The sequence below is a fragment of the Mastigoproctus giganteus genome, chromosome 8, assembly GCF_048544385.1.
Source record: "Mastigoproctus giganteus isolate SK-2022 chromosome 8, ASM4854438v1, whole genome shotgun sequence".
Taxonomy (NCBI): Eukaryota; Metazoa; Arthropoda; class Arachnida; order Uropygi; family Thelyphonidae; genus Mastigoproctus; species Mastigoproctus giganteus.
In genome coordinates, this window is record NC_143582.1 from 111869919 (window position 1) to 111887937 (window position 18019).

At 36.0% G+C, this 18019-nt stretch overlaps 1 protein-coding gene across 3 annotated transcripts in view; it reads left to right on the forward strand.

The window, feature by feature from the left end:
• The window catches only part of LOC150081774 (uncharacterized), a 144099-nt gene that overhangs the window by 11255 nt on the left and 114825 nt on the right, over positions 1-18019 (forward strand). For all 3 annotated transcript variants that reach the window (XM_090379641.1, XM_090379643.1, XM_090379642.1), the window contains exon 2: positions 9996-10075. The gene's annotated coding sequence lies outside the window, so the exon portion shown is untranslated. The remainder of the gene's footprint in view (positions 1-9995; positions 10076-18019) is intronic.

The window sequence follows — 18019 nt, forward strand, 5'->3', positions numbered from 1 at the left end:
AGTTGCTTGATTCTGTCATCACTGATTGAACTATGGGCTACTAACTTGAAATTCTTGTTTATGTTTATTGCTTGGTACACATTTTTATTATACTTTTTGCTTGTGTTGAAGTTAGTTTATATATGTGGAAGCTTCTGAAGAAGTTTTGAGTTTTGTTTTGATTTACAACTCATTTTAAAAATTAAACCGAAAAAATGTTTTTTAAGAAGGCCTTATTGCATTCTTTGGACAGACCTAATTCTAGAATTGGATTTGCCTAGTTAAAGGTAGAAGAAAACTGAGTTGAGTGCAAATTTTTCCTTATATTATCAAAATAGCTGAGTGCTAAATGATTTTAGCTCTTGGTTATTTTGATAATGTAAGGAAAATTATGTTCTCTAAAGCTATGAATTCCAGACCTTTACTTTTCAACCATTATTTAAGAGTTTTTGGTATGTTGCACATTTCAGAAGGTTGTTTCTCAACATTCGAAAAATTATGGCACACTGAATGCACTCTCAGTATAGATGAGTTGAATGTATTAAGCATTTTTTTCTTGAGATTGCTGCTGATCTGATTATAGTAGAATCTTGTGGTTCTAGTTTGCTGTTGTGAAGAATGATTTCTTTGTTAGATACTCTGTGCTCTAAAGTAGTGGTGTCCAACCTTTTCCCGTATGGGGTCCATATTCAAAGTTAGATTTGTTTTGCAGGCCACACCGAGTAATTTGAGAAAAAGTTGTGTTACATTTTCCATAGCTTGTTACATGTAAAAGAAAGTTTCTATTTTCATGTCTGCGATAGCTATATGCTGGTTTGTAACCAAGTCGCAAAGGAGGTTAGGCAAGCAAAGGATTTGCATCCTTTGCCCAAAGATTATAAAAAATCTTTGGCAAAGGATGCAAAGAAAAATAACAAAGAGTTCTTTACCTATGTAAATTGTAGAAGGAAGGGGATGAATCATATTGGTCCACTGGATATCAATGGTTCAAATGTTGATGATCCTGCTCAGGTAGCTAACAAACTAAATGAGTATATTGCATCTACGTTCACACATGAGAAGTTATTCAGGGCGGGGAATGCCAGAGGTGAACTAAACTCTGTCAGTGAGCAAGATGATTTTGTAATAATTGAGAGCAAAGTGGAGGAGAAATTGTTGAAGATAAACATAAGAAAGGCACCTGGGATGGAAGGGATCTATCCAGTTATATTAAAGGACACAGCAAAGAAGTAAGCAAACCCTTAGCCATAATTATGAGAGCTTTCTTGTACTCAGAGGAGAGGTACCCATGGGCTGGAGATGTGCGAATGTGACCCCAATTCACAAAGGGGATCAAAGGGTGACACAACTAATTATAGACCTATTAGTTTAACTTCTGGTCCAGGGAAATTAATAGAGGCACTGGTTAAAGAAGCACTGCAGGATCATCTAGACAACATTTCAGTTATAGCTCGGACACAGCACGGGTTTGTTAAGGGGAAGTCTTGTCTGACCAATATGATTGGATACTATGATGTGGTCACAAAGCAACTGGATGTAGGGAATAAATTTGATATCATATATTTGGATCTTAGAAACGATTTTGATACATGGAAGACTGCTGCACAAATTGGAGCAGTGTGGCATTGGAGGCAAATTGCTGTTATGGATAAAGGGATGGTTGACTGTGAGAAGACAGAGTGGTAATCAATGGACACTGCTCTTTGTGGACTAATGTTATTAGTAGAGTCCATCAGGGTTCAGTGTTGAGTCTATTGTTGTTTTCTGTATTTATAAGTGATATTGATGATGGTATATCAGGCTTAATGTCCACGTTTGTAGACGATACGCAGGTTGGCAGAGTTGTTAATGATACTAATGACAGTATGCTGCTGCAACAGGATCTAGAAAAGTTGAGCAGATGGGCTGAGAGGTGGCAAATGAAGTTTAACATTGACAAATGTAAAGTACTACATATGGGAAGCAGTAACCCCAGAGTAACGTATCAACAATTGCCCTCCCAAGTCCTTTTCATTCTCTACCACTGACAGTGGTAGAGAATGAAAAGGACTTGGGGGTAATTGTGTAGGCAGATATGAAGTTTTCTGAGCAGTGCAAACTGTCTGCAAGAGTAGCTCATTGTGTCTTGTCAATGATATACAAGAATTTTTCTAGCAGGGATAAGGAGGTGTTTATCCCCTTGTGTAAGGCAATGGTCAGGCCACACCTTGAGTACTGTATACAGACAGGTCTCGAGCCCTCATCTTAAGAAGGATGTAGAGCTGTTGGAATGAGTACAGAGAAGGGCAACAAGATTAGTTAATGGAACAAAGGGTTGCTCTTACGAAGAAAGGCTTAGGTTTTGCAGCTTAGTGTTTGGAGACTAGGCACCTGCAAGGTGATCTGATTGAAGTGTATAAAGCCTTGAATGGTTTGAGCATGCTCAATGCTGATGGGATTCTTTCTCTTGCCCAGAATAATCACCTGAGAGGGCATAAATTCAAATTGAGGAAAGACAGTTGTAGTATAGATGTGCGGATGTTTGCTTTTAGCCAGCTGGTAGTTGATTGGTGAACAGACTTCCATCTTTTGTTGTGAAAGTTGATATCCTAAATAAATTTAAGGCTGAGCTGGACAGGTATTTGGAACGAATGGAGGGGTGAAATTGGAGTGCTTTGTTTTTTTTTGTTTTTTTTTCTTTTTTTGGCTGATGCTGCATAAGCTTGCTTTCTTGCATCATGTGCCTCTACTAATGCAATGCTAATGTTACTGTTTTTAATTTTCCGGCTACATATATAAAAATTGCAAATGCCCAACACTTATGTGCAACAAATCTATGTCTGTGATTTATTTTTTAGATTTTATTAAAACTATAAAAATGACTTTTTTTTTTTTTTTTTTTTCCTTAAAAATACCTTGCTTTTGCTTTTAAATTCTCACTTTAGAAAATTTACAACCTCAAAAGGATCACTGCTTTTCAATATTAAGATGAATAAGTAATATAATGATACACAATAAAATTTACTAAACAAAACTTAACATGTAATGAGATGATTAAGGCTGGATATTTTTTATATAATTATTCAAAATTTGTGACGCTAATTCTCAATACGGAATGAAGGTGGTCATCTGTAATTCTGTTTCTTTTTAAATATTTATTTGATGTCATGCCTGAAAAAATTGCTCGCAACATACATTGGTCCGAAAAAAGTAGCAATTTTCATGGCATTTTATTTTATTAGCGGAAAATCTTCAGATGGGCGTGCTTTGTAGGATTCAAGTAGTTTATTTTCGCTGTCAATATACAGGTAACCCTCATATAACACGGTACTCAGGATTCCTATAAAATCTTGTGTAGTGCAAAACTGTGTTATATGGGGGACTAAGAACCAGTACCAAAAGGGGGGTTATGTTCCAAAATACATCATTAACAAAATGGTGTAATTTGGAAATATACTAACAAAAATACACCATTCTAGATTTTGTTTATCTTCTGCTCTCTTTAAAAAATCATTAATCTGGGTTTGTTTTTACTTGATGGATCTTTGTAAATTTCATTGTATGGAACTTAGCATTTTTGAAGCTCCGTTTTAAACTTTGTGTTTTTTTTTTTTTTTATGAAAACCCCAAACATGAAAGGTATCAAAACCTATAGTACTTAGTACCGTGCATGGATTGAAGGAGAAGTATGGGGGGAGGGGGATCCTTTCAGTCGAAGAATCTGCATTCAAAAAATAAGATTCTAATTGCTCAGTTAACTTTATGCTTTCCCATATACTTTTTAGTGTAAAATTTGGAACTTCAGAATTTTCATCTATGCTATCATCCTCTGAATTGATTTGATTTGCCTCCAAAATACCATTTCCACCAAATATGCTTCATTAGCTTCTTTTTCTACCAGTAATTCTTGAACTTCTTCAGTAATCATACCCCCCCTTTTTTTTTTTTTTCAGAAGCGTTGGCAACTAAGGCCATGTTACTCTGTGTATATTGTCTATAAATTGTGTGTTCTGCAGTAGATCTTCTATTTTGCTGGACGAAAAACTGAGTTCCCAGGAGAAAAAACCATGCTAACCTCACCTGAGATTGATTAACTCAGCCACATTGTGAAAAATACCCATACAAATTCCTCCTGTCATTTATGGGATTCAAACTTTTCCACCAGGTGTGAGGAGGATGTCGATTCTACCAACTGTGCTACCCATGAGGGCTTCAGTAGTCATATCATCAAAACCTTTCCCTCCTACTGACTTAGCAATTTCCACTATTGCATCAATTCTGTTTTCTGCCAGTTTGATCATATTTCCTGAATGAACTGACTCTAGCCATACATTTTTCCAACACGCATTTAATGTTGATGGTTTTACTTCTTTGAGCAATAAAGCTATGATTCCAGTACAGTCCACCATTGAAAAATGTTTCCATGCCTCCATCACTTCGATTCAGAATAATTTTTTTCCAAAATCTATTGTAATGATTTTTTAATGTAATGAGTTTCAAAGGTAGATATAATGCTTTGATCTAATGGCTGAATTAAAGGAGTTGATTAAAGGTGGTAGGAACATTATTTCAGTGTTTGGGTGACTTAAATCTTTTGGATTGCCTGGCGCCTTATACAATAGTAATAAAACTTTGAAATCTAGATTTTTCCATAAGTTCAACAAGCACAAGTTCAATAGCACAGAACCTAATGTGGGATTTCTCAACAAAGTAAAATATGGGATTTCCTAATAATATATATATTATATATATATATATACACAGTAAACCCCCGCTATTCGCGGTATCTGTATTCGCGGTCGCTGATTTAATATAAAACGAAACCTAAAAAAATTGAATTTTAAATCGCCGTGAACATTTTCCGCCAAAAAAAAAAAAACATGGGCGTGGCTAAAATTATCTTTCCCGGTCAAAACAGTGTTCAGTGGGTGGGGGAGAGGGGTGACAAAATCGCAAGCGTGGATGTTTCTTGCTAATTCCTGTTCAGTACTGTATGTGCTATGCGCTTGTCATGGAAGAATTCGTGGTTTGCTTTTAATTTATATGCTTATAAATTGAATAAATTTATCAATTTATAAATTGATATGCTTACAAAAGCGAAAAATATACCGTTTTGCAGTGTGTTAAGGAAAACAGACTTTTTCGAGTGTGTTAACGGAAGAAAGTGACGTTATTGTGGACAAATTCTTTTCTAACCCCTACAAAAATATCGCTACGAATAACAAGGTACTATAGGTTTTGATACCTTTCATGTTTGGGGTTTTCATAAAAAAAAAAAAAAAAAAAATAGGAATGAAGAGAAGTTTCTGAAAATTTCTTTTTTATATGATTAAAGATTTCAGTGAAGAGGAAACACATTTCACCATAATAACATAAACACCCACAGAATTCCAGTTATCGGGATTATCGCAAATGCAAAAAGATCGTGTTTACTTCCCGTTTATAATAGATTGCGCTAACAGAAAAGCCCAATAAACCAGAAATTGAAAATTATTTTTATTGTGTCTTTGGATGTGACCTCCAGAAACGTGTTTCAGAAAAATATCACAAATGCGTTCAAAATTGATTCTTATAACGGGAACATATGATAATGATGAAAGGGTAGTGCAATTTCCATTATAAATATGACCTTTTGGAGAGATAAACAGCTTAGTAATATAGCGAAATTTTCAACTTCCAAGGAATTGGAACGAATTACAAAAAAAAAAAAAAAAAAAAAACAATAAGTTATTGGGTTCACATTATGATATCTTCACAGAACCGCCATTTATTCCCACAGTTGCAACATACGTTTCCATATTTTTTTTCAGTTTGCACCAGCCAGCAAAAACAAAGTCAAATTTTCGTAAGTCAAGTATTACATAAGTCTGGGAGTTCCTGTATACCTTCAGCATTGAGTCTGCTAAAACCATTCAAGGCCTCATACACCTCAGTCAGATCACCTCGCAGATGCCTAGTCTCCAGATGCTGCAACTTGCAGAATTTTAAGCCTTTATTTCTTAAGCGCACCCCTTTGTTCCTCTCAACAATTTTGTTACCCTTCTCTGTACTTCTGTACTGCTTAGGGATAGCAGTAATCCAAGAGAAACGTACCAAATGTACTCCTTAAAATGAGGCCTCCAGACCTGTACGCAGTACTCAAGGTGTGCCCTTATACAAAGGGATAATCACCTTGTCTCTGCTAGTAAAATTCCTATATATTGACAAAACTCCATGACCTGCTCTGGCAGCCCATCTACACTGCTCAGAGAACTTCATACCTGACTGCACAATTACCCCCACATCTTTTTCATTCTCCACTTCCATCAGTGTAGTACCACACAGTTGTTACGTTTCTCTTGGATTACTGCTACCCATATGAAGTACTTTGCATTTGTCAATGTTAAACTTCAGTTGCCACTTGTCTGCTCATCTGCCTAACTTTTCTAGATCCTATTGCAGTAGCATACTGTCTTTACTGTCATTAACAACCCTGCCAACCTTAGCATCATCTGCAAACTTGGACATTAAGCCTGATATACCTTCATTGATAAATACACAAAACAACAGTGGACCCAACACCGAACCCTGTGGGACTCCACTAATAACATTACTCCACAAAGAGCCGTGTCCATTTATCACCATTCTCTGCAACAACTCCCACTCAACCATCCATTTATCTATAGCAGAAACTTGCCTCCAATGCCACACTGCTCCAATTTGTGCAGCAGTCTTCCATGTGCAACAGTATCAAAAGTCTTTCTAAGGTCCAAATATATAATATCAAAGTTATTCCCTGCATCTAGTTCCTTTGCGACCACATCGTAGTATCCAATCAAATTGATCAGGCAAGACTTTCCCTTAACAAAACCATGCTGTGTCCGAGCTATAACTGATCACTGCCACCTAATGGTTCCTTTATCTGCAGATTCTTAATGCATGAAGAATCACTACTGATAATTAGATTAAGATTATTACTCCTTCTAGTTGTCTCCCGAACATGCTGATATAGAAAACAGTCATCGAATAAATCCACAAAAGCCTTGCTAGTGTGTGAGTGACCAACCCCCAAATTCAAGTCAATATCCGGGACATTAAAATCCCCCATTATAATACTCTCTGATTTACTGGCCCATTCTATTTCCCTGTACAGTTTTTTATTATACTCATCAGAGTCATTAGGCCTAGAACACACTCCTACTCTCAATTTTGATTTTCCAGTGCTTATGTCACACCAAACTGACTTGACACTGCGCTGTCCAGCGATGTCGACTGGCTGCACTTCCTTGGGTTTTATGTGTTTCGTAACTAATAGCATAACCCCTCCTCCCTTCCTGTCCTGTCTATCCTTCCAGTACACATTGTACTCCCCAAATTCCAGTTCTGCATTCCTTATATCTGTGACACCATGTCTCTGATATCCCAACAATATCTGCCTTTGATGTTTTGACCAACATCTCAAATTCATAAAATTTATTTATCAATGCATGAAGGTGCAGTATACACCAATGCTAGGAGCATTGGTGTATACTGCACCTATTCCTATTTTTAGCTATCCTAACACGACCCATGTGTTTACTTGTACCACAATGACTCCCAGCAATCTCTGAAATACCCTGCATCTTGTTTTCCAGGCTGCTGCTCGTTCCAATAGAAGCAGTGCAAGAATCACTTTCGCCTCTGCCAGCAGCTACTGTTAATCTATTAGTCCATGTATCCCCCAAAGCTAGCAGTTTTCTGACCCACCTAACACTGCCTCGATAGCATCAACAAATATTCTTGCACCCTTTAAGTGTATCCCATCCCTGTAGAAGCAGTCTCTCCTGTTAACAAGCACAGACCAGGCTGAAAAAAATTCTACCCCATGAGGGAGACTTGCACAATCTTTCCATGGCCGAATTGATCGACAAGGCTCTCATCATATACTCCCTCCTATCGTGTCTGGGCAGAATTGCAGACACTTTCAATTTCAACCCTAATTCATGGCTTTTTTTCAACAGTGACCTGTACTTGTCAAGTAATTCCTCCGGTCTCCTAATCTTAATATCATTAGTGCCAACATGTACAACAATATCACCTTATGTACCCTTAAGAGATGATATCTGCTCTACGTCATCATCCTTTGACCCTGGCAGGCATACCAGCATGGAAGACTGCTGCACAAATTGGAGCAGTGTGGCATTGGAGGCAAATTGCTGCTATGGATAAAGGGGAAGAAGACAGCATGGTAATCAATGGACACTGCTCATCGTGGAATGTTATTAGTGGAGTCCCTCAGGGTTCAGTGTTGGGTCCATTATTGTTTTCTATATTTATAAATAATATTGATGATGGTATATCAAGCTTAATGTCCAAGTTTTCAGACGATACAAAGGTTGGCAGGGTTGTTAAGGACACTACTGATGCTATGCTGCTGCAACAGGATCTGGAAAAGTTGAGCAGATGGGCTGAGAGGTGGCAAATGAAGTTTAACATTGACAAATGTAAATTACTACATATGGGAAACAGCAACCCCAGAGCAACGTATCAACTCTGTGGTACTACACTGACAGTGGTAGAGAATGAAAAGGACCTGGGGGTAATTGTGCAGGCAGATATGAAGTTCTCTGAGCAGTGCAGATGGGCTGCAAGAGTAGCTCATGGTGTCTTGTCAATGATATACAGGAATTTTTCTAGCAGGGATAAGGAGGTGATTATTCCCTTGTATAAGGCAATGGTCAGGCCACACCTTGAGTATTGTATACAGGCCTGGAGACCTCATTTCAAGAAGGATGTGGAGCTGCTGGAACGAGTACAGAGAAGGGCAACAAGATTAGTGAATGGAACAAAGGGTTGCTCTTATGAAGAAAGGCTTAAGTTTTGCAAATTACAGTGTCTGGAGACTAGGCACTGGCGAGGTGATCTGATAGAGGTGTATAAAGCCTTGAATGGTTTGAGCATGCACAATGCTGATGAGATTCTTCCTCTTGCTCAGAATAATCACCTGAGAGGGCATAAATTCAAATTGAGGAAAGACAGATATAGGATAGATGTGCGGAAATTTGCCTTTAGGCAGCGGGTAGTTGGTTGGTGGAACAGACTTCCATCTCTTGTTGTGGAAGTTGATAGCCTAAATCAATTTAAGGCTCCGCTGGACAGGTATTTCGAACGAACGGGGTGGTGAAGTGGAAGTTTCTTTTTTTTTTTTTTTTTTTTTTGGCTGATGCTGCATAAGCTTGCTTTCTTGCATCATATGCCTCCACTAATGCTAATAGTGGTCCTGTTCCACCTATCCTTTTTACACACTGTTTCCCTGATAGTAGAGTCACTGACAACCAATAGTTCCTGTGAGATCAGTGCATTCTGCTTTGTCATTATGATGATTGACTTTCACGAGTAAATTCCTGGAATGTGCTGGCTTGTGCAGTTGAGTAAAATTCAAAGCAGTGAATTTTCCAGACATAGGTGGCCATGTATAGTTGTGCCACCACAAGAATGAACTGTTCACCACCAGATACAGTATATTGTATAGAAGCAAGGTGATTAGGGAATTTTGATTTTCAGATGATTTTGAAACAAAAGTTGTAATATAAATATATAACAAAAAAAATAATGTAAGGAGATCGATTCTGATCTCATTTTAGTCTTGGTCTGTAATATAAATATATCTGTATTTATGCTATTTTTGTCTAGTTCACTAAACCTTCCACTACTTAAATAGACAACGTATAGTGGTTACCTTGAGTTCGTTCTCGTGACTATAGGTAATTAGTTTCTTTGTGGAATTTTGAAGTTTTGTAGAAAATAACACATGGTACATAAAACTTGATTGTCCAAATTAGAAATTATCAAAAATAAAATTAAAATAAATAAAAAGGATCTCTCTGTTTAGGTATTCACTTTAATCAACTCAGCCATTCACTTTAATCAACTTAGTTTCATCAATTGTCCAGTTTTGGATTTTTACTAATTCTGTTGTGAGAGATTTTAAATGGTATTTAGTTGTGTATTTTATGATTAGCTCTGGCAGTTGCTCACTTAATAAAATTAATCATTGTGTCTGATATTTTCTAATTTAGTAACATGACAAATATGAATGTGAGACCAGACCGGACAATTGAACTCAAGTAAATGAAGATACAATTAAAGTGGCCAAAAGGTACCAATATTCTATTTCAGATTTTAATAAAGAACTGTTTAACTTATCTTTTAATTAAATTATATTAAAAGATATAGTGTTGCTTATTATGCCATTTATCAGTTTGCAAAAATGATTTCATTTACACATTAACCCTTTAGCTGTCATCGTGTGAGGCCAGAAAGGACATAAGTACTTTTTAGCATCCTTTTATCAGTAAAAAAAAATGTCCGATTACATAGATACATTGCATACCTTGTTTTATGCAGTTTTGCTAATCAAATTGTTTTACAATTGATCAGTGAACATAAAGAACAAAGTCAGAACGTTACAGTGCAAAGAATTCACTGTATTACTTTCTAGCATGGTTCAATACCACTTTGAATAAGCATGTTATGTATATGTGAAAATAACTCATCACACTTGTATAAAATTATAATAGTAGTTTGATGTATCTGTGTAATTTAAGATATAAAATTATATTATTCCCTTCATCATAGTTTTGTGAAATGCAGTGGTTATTCTGAGTTGGGTACTGGGTTCTTGCCATCAGACATAACTGGCCATACCCAGTTGTGTCTGGATGTGGCCAGTGCCTGGAGAAAGCTACCTGCTAGGCTGTATCATCCTGACAAAGAAGTTTGGCAGAGGCAGCACGATTGTCTAGTGCTGTTTATCATGGTTTGGCCTGAGGCTATTGGTTGTTTTGGACAAAAACCATGAATGCTAAGGTCTGTCTAGATGTCCTAGACCAGCAGTTCCCAAACTACTGAGATTTATGGACCCCTTCAAAAATCAGAACAAGTTTGTGAATCCCCTTCAAAAATCAAAACAAGTTTGCAGACTCCTTTCAAAAAAGAAAACCCAGTATGTACACTGGGTTTTCTGAAAAGAAAATTCAAAGTTTAATGTGTGAAACAACTCAACTTTATTTTTATACAGATACATAATTTTATTTATCATCAATTTGCTATACATAGAACGAATAATTTGAAATATGTATACAATTATACATTGTGATTCAGGAGGAATAGTAAATATTTTGGGAGATTATAGTATTGATTATTCTGAGCAAAAACAGTTAATATAAATGTGTCCAATTCTCAATGGATACGGAGATACAGCTGTTTGAAAATGGTGTGCACAGCTCCCTGAATCAGATGTGACCAAGAAGCAGTTATAACCTGATGCTGTTTGGTATTAGAAGTGTTGTTAAGAATGCTGCACATCTTCACACATGGCGAATATGCCAATATGGTGTTTGTACAAGCAGCAGAAGTGCTACTGTTGCTTGTAGAGAATACTGATGACAGTTTCCTAACCACAGAATACCGGATTCAAGAGAGTTTACTAGTGTTTACATCAAACTGTGTGAGACTGGTACAGTTCCCAGTGTTCATATTTCTTCTGAACATGCAAATGAACAAAATATGGATGAAATAGAACCCATTCTTCAGTTGGTAGAACGTAGTTCTGCTATTAGCACAAAGAATTTCTATGCGTATCGGTGTTTCACAGACAGGAGTATGGCAAAAAATTTCATGAGTATGGCTTGTATCCATTTCACCTATAGTGGGTGCAACACCAACCAGGAGACTACACCCTGCGATTGGAATTTTGTCAGTGGGTAAATGCTAATCGCCGATTACTGTTCAACGATGAAGTTACTTTCATCCATGACAGTATCAACATCTCATAGGTGGTCAAAACAAAAATCCACATGCCACTAGAAACCAATTTACAACATTGTTTCTCTGTAAATGCGTGGAGCTCTATCATCGACAATCAGTTGATTGGGCCTGTTGTGTTACAAAATTTTCTTACAGGGCCCATTTACCTAGAATTTCTGCAGAACGAACTTCCACTACTATTGGAGGATGTTCCCTTGGCTACAAGAATTGGTATGTGCTTTCAGCATGATGGAGCTCCTGCACGTTATACCTGTCTGTTGATACAATATCTAATTGAACTTTTCCTGAACGATGGATTGGCCGCAGTAGGTCCTATTCATTGGCCACCAGTCTCCAGACCTCACTCTGTTAGAATTTTGTTTGTGGGGATGGATGAAAAGTGCAGTATACAAAGAAAAGGTGAATACAAGAGATGAATTGCTCAGTCACATTTTGGATACTACTACCCTCATAAAGGAATGCCAAGACAACATCAGAAGAACAGCACGGTGTCATATTACCACAAGAGGTGCAGAGTGCATTGAGGTTGGCAGTGGGATTTTTGAACATTTATTTTGAACTGTAAAAAATTTGTCAATTATTTATGTTTTGTATCATTCAAAAAGTCAATAAATACAATGTCATTTATTGTTCTTGAATACCTCTCATAATGGCTTTGTGCACGCCAATTTCAAACAAGTGTATATCCATATCCATTGAGAATTGGACACATGTTTATATAAACTTTTTTACTCAGAATAATTGATATTATAACCTCCCAAAATATTTACTATTCCTCCTGAATCACCCTGTATACACTAATCTTATCGAAAATAAGTAATGTTCTATGACAAAGTTTGTTGTGATTCTATCAGTATATTTTTTAAGAAATTAACACATATTGCTTGATAACTTATGAACATTTTACGGACCCCTGGAACTGATCTACGGCCACCAGGGGTCTGTGGACCCCAATTTGGGAAACACTGTCCTAGACAATAATGCATTACCTATATTGTGGGGAAGGCCCATATCTGTATCAGCATGACAACACACCTTGTCATGCTGCTCTCATTGTGACAGACTGGTTTGAGGACGTGGATGTCAAAAAGTTGGACTGGCCAGCCCAAAACACTGAGATGAACTGTCACCTGTTTGAAGGCCATAAGGCAGAAATATCGGAGGACATTTATGAAAAAACAGGTGGATAGGCTAAAGGTTTCAGCACGTGTTAGTTTTCCTCTAAATAAAGATTTGTAGACTGCTTTTTTTGAAAAAAAAAATAGGTGCCGGTACTCATTCTTTACCATCAGGAAAAATTGAAAATTAAAAGGATATGAAAAGTAAACTAAAAAATTGTTTCCTGATATTGTTACTTCAATAGTAATTTTTTTTGGAATAAGAACAACAAATTAAGTATATTAACAAAGTTTATTAAACATAAATTTATTATACAAGTATATAAACAAAATAAGTAAAATGTGTAAAAAAAATAAAATGTGAGTAAAATAAGTAAGAGGTAAAAAATAAGTAAATATAAGTACTAAGTAAAAATAATTTCACAATAAAGTTTTTATAAAATATTCCAAATTTTTATTAAGTTCTCTTCCGACACACTATGCCAACTTATTTTGTTACTGTTTGTTTGTTGCTGAATGATGTTTCTGAAGCAGCCACAGATTTACATATTTTGCTGGATCGAAGTGTGTCAGCACTGGGCCTACAATTTTAAGAAATAGTAGTGAAGAAATTGTTTTTGTCATCAATGAAGGTTTGGTTGGGCTGACGATCAGATTCATTTGTGAAAATCTTTATTTACATTCACTTGATGAAATTGATATTGTACTCATTAGCATTAGTAGAGTCATACAATGCAAGAAAGCAAGATTATGCAGCATCAGCCAAAAAAAAAAACCCTCCCATTTCACCCCTCCATTCTTTCCAAATGCCTGTCCAGCTCAGCCTTTATTTATTTATTTAGTTTATTTAGGCTATCAACTTCCACAACAAAGGATGGAAGTCTGTTCCACCAAACAACCACCAAACAATTTCTGCACATCTATTCTACAACTGTTTTTCCTCAATTTGAATCTATGCCCCCTCAGGTTCTTAATCTGAACAAGAGGAAGAATCCCATCAGCATTCAGCTTGTTCAACCCAGTCAAGGCCTTATACACTTCAATCATCAAATGCTTGAATTCTTACAAAACGGTCTTTTCAATTAGGTATTCCTGAAATCCACAAATTGTATCTCTTTCATTTAGCTGAAACTTAGTTGACAATTTTCTAACTTCATTCTCACCAAATGTCACTTGAGAGAATATTTTTAGTACCAAGCAGCCTGCTTTGTACGGATTGTTTCAAAGTTCTGTAGAAAGCTTCTAGATCAATTGGAGAATAATTCTATTTCTATTTTTTTTATTTGCCCTGTACAAATCTATATTGCACTTCTGCAAGTCCAAACTGAAGTCTGATAATTGTTGGAGCATTTCACTTTAAACCTAAGTCTAATATAAAGTTTGTAGTTGTAATTTTCTTCTGTAATCCTTCATATGTGCATCTTTATTTTTGGTCACACATCAAGTCATTCTTTGCTTTGCTTCTCAAAAATGATTAACTAACGCCTCATAGTATTGTTGCACATGTAACACAAACTGAGTTTTTAAATAGTTTTCCATCATACCATATGACAAGACAATCAAGCAGAGAATCAAATATCCCTTTTGGAGTAACACTTTCGAGTTTCTGTCAGGTCCAGAAATAAATTTATTGGAGATCTCATTCCACTCTCAAATATACAAGTTCAAAAGTAAACGATTAAAGCAGATTTCTTACTCACTGTGGTCGATTCATCAGTTATCAATGAAATTTTACAGTTCAACATAACGATTTTATTAGCCAAATTTTTTCTCATTTCATCACTTATGTGGTTCAAGATGTTAATGTAAGCATTAGTTGAATGAAGAATATGACCCATACCAATCCCATTTAATTCTTGTAGGTCAATCTCTAATTCAAAATTATGAAAAGAATGATTTTCTTTGGCCACTTTATATGCAGTGCGAAAACTTTTTCTGTTATTAATTTTTCATGAGATAAACTCTTTAAACACAGATTTTCAAGGGGCTGTTTCTCAGCTTCTGCAAGCAGTTTTATGGCAGCTCTGTCCTGTTGTTTCTTTGTGATCAAAAATTTTCCTTCTTAAAGACAGTAGCTGTTGCTACTTTTGACAAAATAGGTAACTTCTTTGTTTGCCCATTCCTTAGAAATCTTCATACCTATCTTCTTTTCCACTCCAAAAGTTCCAATTTGTTTACATAATACACAGCCAAGTCTCTTAATTTGATAATTTAGCCTGTTATACTTTGCATAGAAGTCATTTTTTTGATCAACAGTCTAGCAGCTTTGCCAGTAATGTCAGTCATCTCTTGCTGTTGAATGCAGATACCATCAGGAACAGACACAGTCTCTGTAGTTAATTCTTCATTCACATTTTCACTTGTTTTATTTTTAATTTCTTAACTGTGGAAGGTGAAAAGAAACTAGTAATTCTTTTCATTTTTCACTTTACGGTTCAAGATTGTATTTGTGCATTTTAAATTTAGATGCAACAGTTTTGTTTAAATGTCCATGTCATAACGAGATTGTGAGTGAATTGGTATTAAAAAATACTAAGTTATTAGTGTCAAACAAACTTTTACATTGTAACAGATGTTGCAGAAAAACTAGTGGGGAACTAATACGAGCCCTTAGGAAATGGTATTTCCAAAGGGGGGGGGGGGGAGTCAAGAAAAAGATTCGAGTCTACCGAAATGGGTGTTACTTCTTAGATGAGCAGAACACTTGCAAAAGTGGGATAAACACTAATAAAATAAATCCACAGTTGGACCTCTATATAACGAAGTCAACTGTTCGCTTGCAAAAAATTCGTTAAACAAAAATTTCATTATAAAGAAATATGACCTTTTCAACAATGAAAAATACTGTAATTCAACATTCAGAAATATAGTAAAAGGTGGTAAATAAGTGAGAATAAATAATTTTCTAACATTTCAAAACAATGTATGTATACATAACATATTAAGATAAGATTTTTTTTTCATATGTACATGATGTGCACATTTTTAGTACACTTAAGAATTATTTTGTAAAATATTTGGTTATCTTTTGTTCTACACTGGATTTACTCATTGATCATTAAAAAAAAATGTCCGCATTTGTTTTAATATACTTTGTATTTTCAGGAACATTTTCTTTACTCTGCAGGCCACAACGAAGTTTCAAAAGCTTCCAATATTTCATGTTTAGAAGGTTTAATACCTTTGTTTTCCTTCTCTTGTCATCAATATTGTCACTAGTTCTTAAATTTGAAATTTTTTTTTCTTCCGGAAACTGTCCAAAATGTCAGAGATATTCAGGTACTGTGACCGTGTAAACAAAGAGAGGGAAAAATGTGGATAATGCACTTCTGCAAAACAACGGATGATTATTTGTTGGTGGAAAAGAAAACCACTCTCTCCCAATTCTCGAAGAGTAATTCAAAAATCTAAAAAGGGTTATAAAAATTTTTTATAGCAAATAACTTTACAATAGACAGTGAAAAAATGTAAATTTAGTTAAATAACTTTAAGCTTATTTGAATAGTAGGTAAACATGCAAAAAAAAATTTACTGAATATTAAATTTTTTGAAATGTACTACATCCAAATTTCACCTCACTGTTAATAAAGGTGCCAGTACACCGTACCGTTTCATACCTTCGCAAAAAAGCACTGCTCACTCCTTGTCGTGCTGCGCTCATTATGACAGACTGGTTTGAGGATGTGAATGTCAAAAAGTTGGACTGGGCAGCCCAAAACACTGAGCTGAACTGTCACCTGTTTGAAGGCCATATGGCAAAAGTATTGGAGGACATTTACAAAAAAACTGGTGGAGTTTTTCAATGGTGACTAGAGGCTAAAGGTTTCGGCACGTGTTAGTTTTTCTCTAAATAAAGATTATTTGTAGATATTCAGATAGGTATCACAGTGTATATTATTTGTTATTTATGCCTATACCTTATTACCCAGTATTTTGGAATTTATGGCTTCCTAGCATTCATTATGTATAAGTTCAGCATGTCCCAAAATCTGAAGTTTTCATGTGTGCTGAATGGTTAAAAGTAGGACTTGTCCATATATATCTGCTCTGATATTCCTTGTCAGGAATTACATAATATGTAATCACCTTTGTCAAGGCAGATAATGTCAAAGTTTTTTTTATGAAAACCCCAAACACGAGAGGTATTAGAACCTGTAGTACTTAGTACCATGCTTGGGTTGGAGGTTGAGAAGACAAAAGAAGATATTTATTGACATTAGACTTGAACTTCTGGAGACTGTAATTTTCAGGAAATACGTATGAAAGAAGACTCTTCCAGAAAACGGCAGTTGAATGAATAAATGAGGAAGATGAAAAGTTGGTTCTGTGAGTTCAAAGTTAGACAGTAAATGGATGTTGGCTGGTGGCGACACGTGTTCAGACTGTTTTGAAAGAGAGCGAGAATTATAGAAGCCAATTCAAAAGAACAGTGCCCGTGGAAGTATCTGTAGAAAAGGCATGCAGCAGAAACAGTAAGACTATGAGACAGAGTGGAGAGACTGTTAAAGAGGAGTCATTAATTAACCTAACTGCCCTCTTCTGAATGGAATCTAGAAGTCTGAGAGAGGTTTTGGGGGCACTGCCCCAGATGTGGGAACAATATTCCATGGTACTGTGGATTCGCGATTTGTACAGTGTGAACAGCTGTTTGGAAGAAAAGTAACGCCGAGAGCAAAAGAGAAAACCAAGTTTTTTAGATGCAGAGGAAGCAGTATTTGTAATGTGCTTGTGCCAAGAAAGATTAGAAGTGAGGGTAATCCCCAAAAGAGATATCATTTTGCCTAAAAATCGGAGTGTCACGAAAGATAAGCATAGGAGCAGAAGAATCCTTTTTGCGAGATATAAGACAAGACTGAGGTTTAGAACGGTTGAAATCAACTAAGTTGTCTTTGCCCCACTGGAGAATTACCTGGAGATCGGCATTTAAGGAATTGGTAGCATATATTCGAGAAGTTGAAGCTGATTGAGCAGGCCAAGGTTTCTCAAAATGGAAACTGGAATGCAATGTGCTATCATCGGCAAAACTATTGATAGGATTTCCAGTCAATAGAAGAAGGTCATTAATATACAAGAGAAAAAGAGTGGGGGAAAGAACTGAACCTTGGGGGACACCAGCATTAGTGGAGAAGTTAGACATCTACCATCAGTGAGCAATC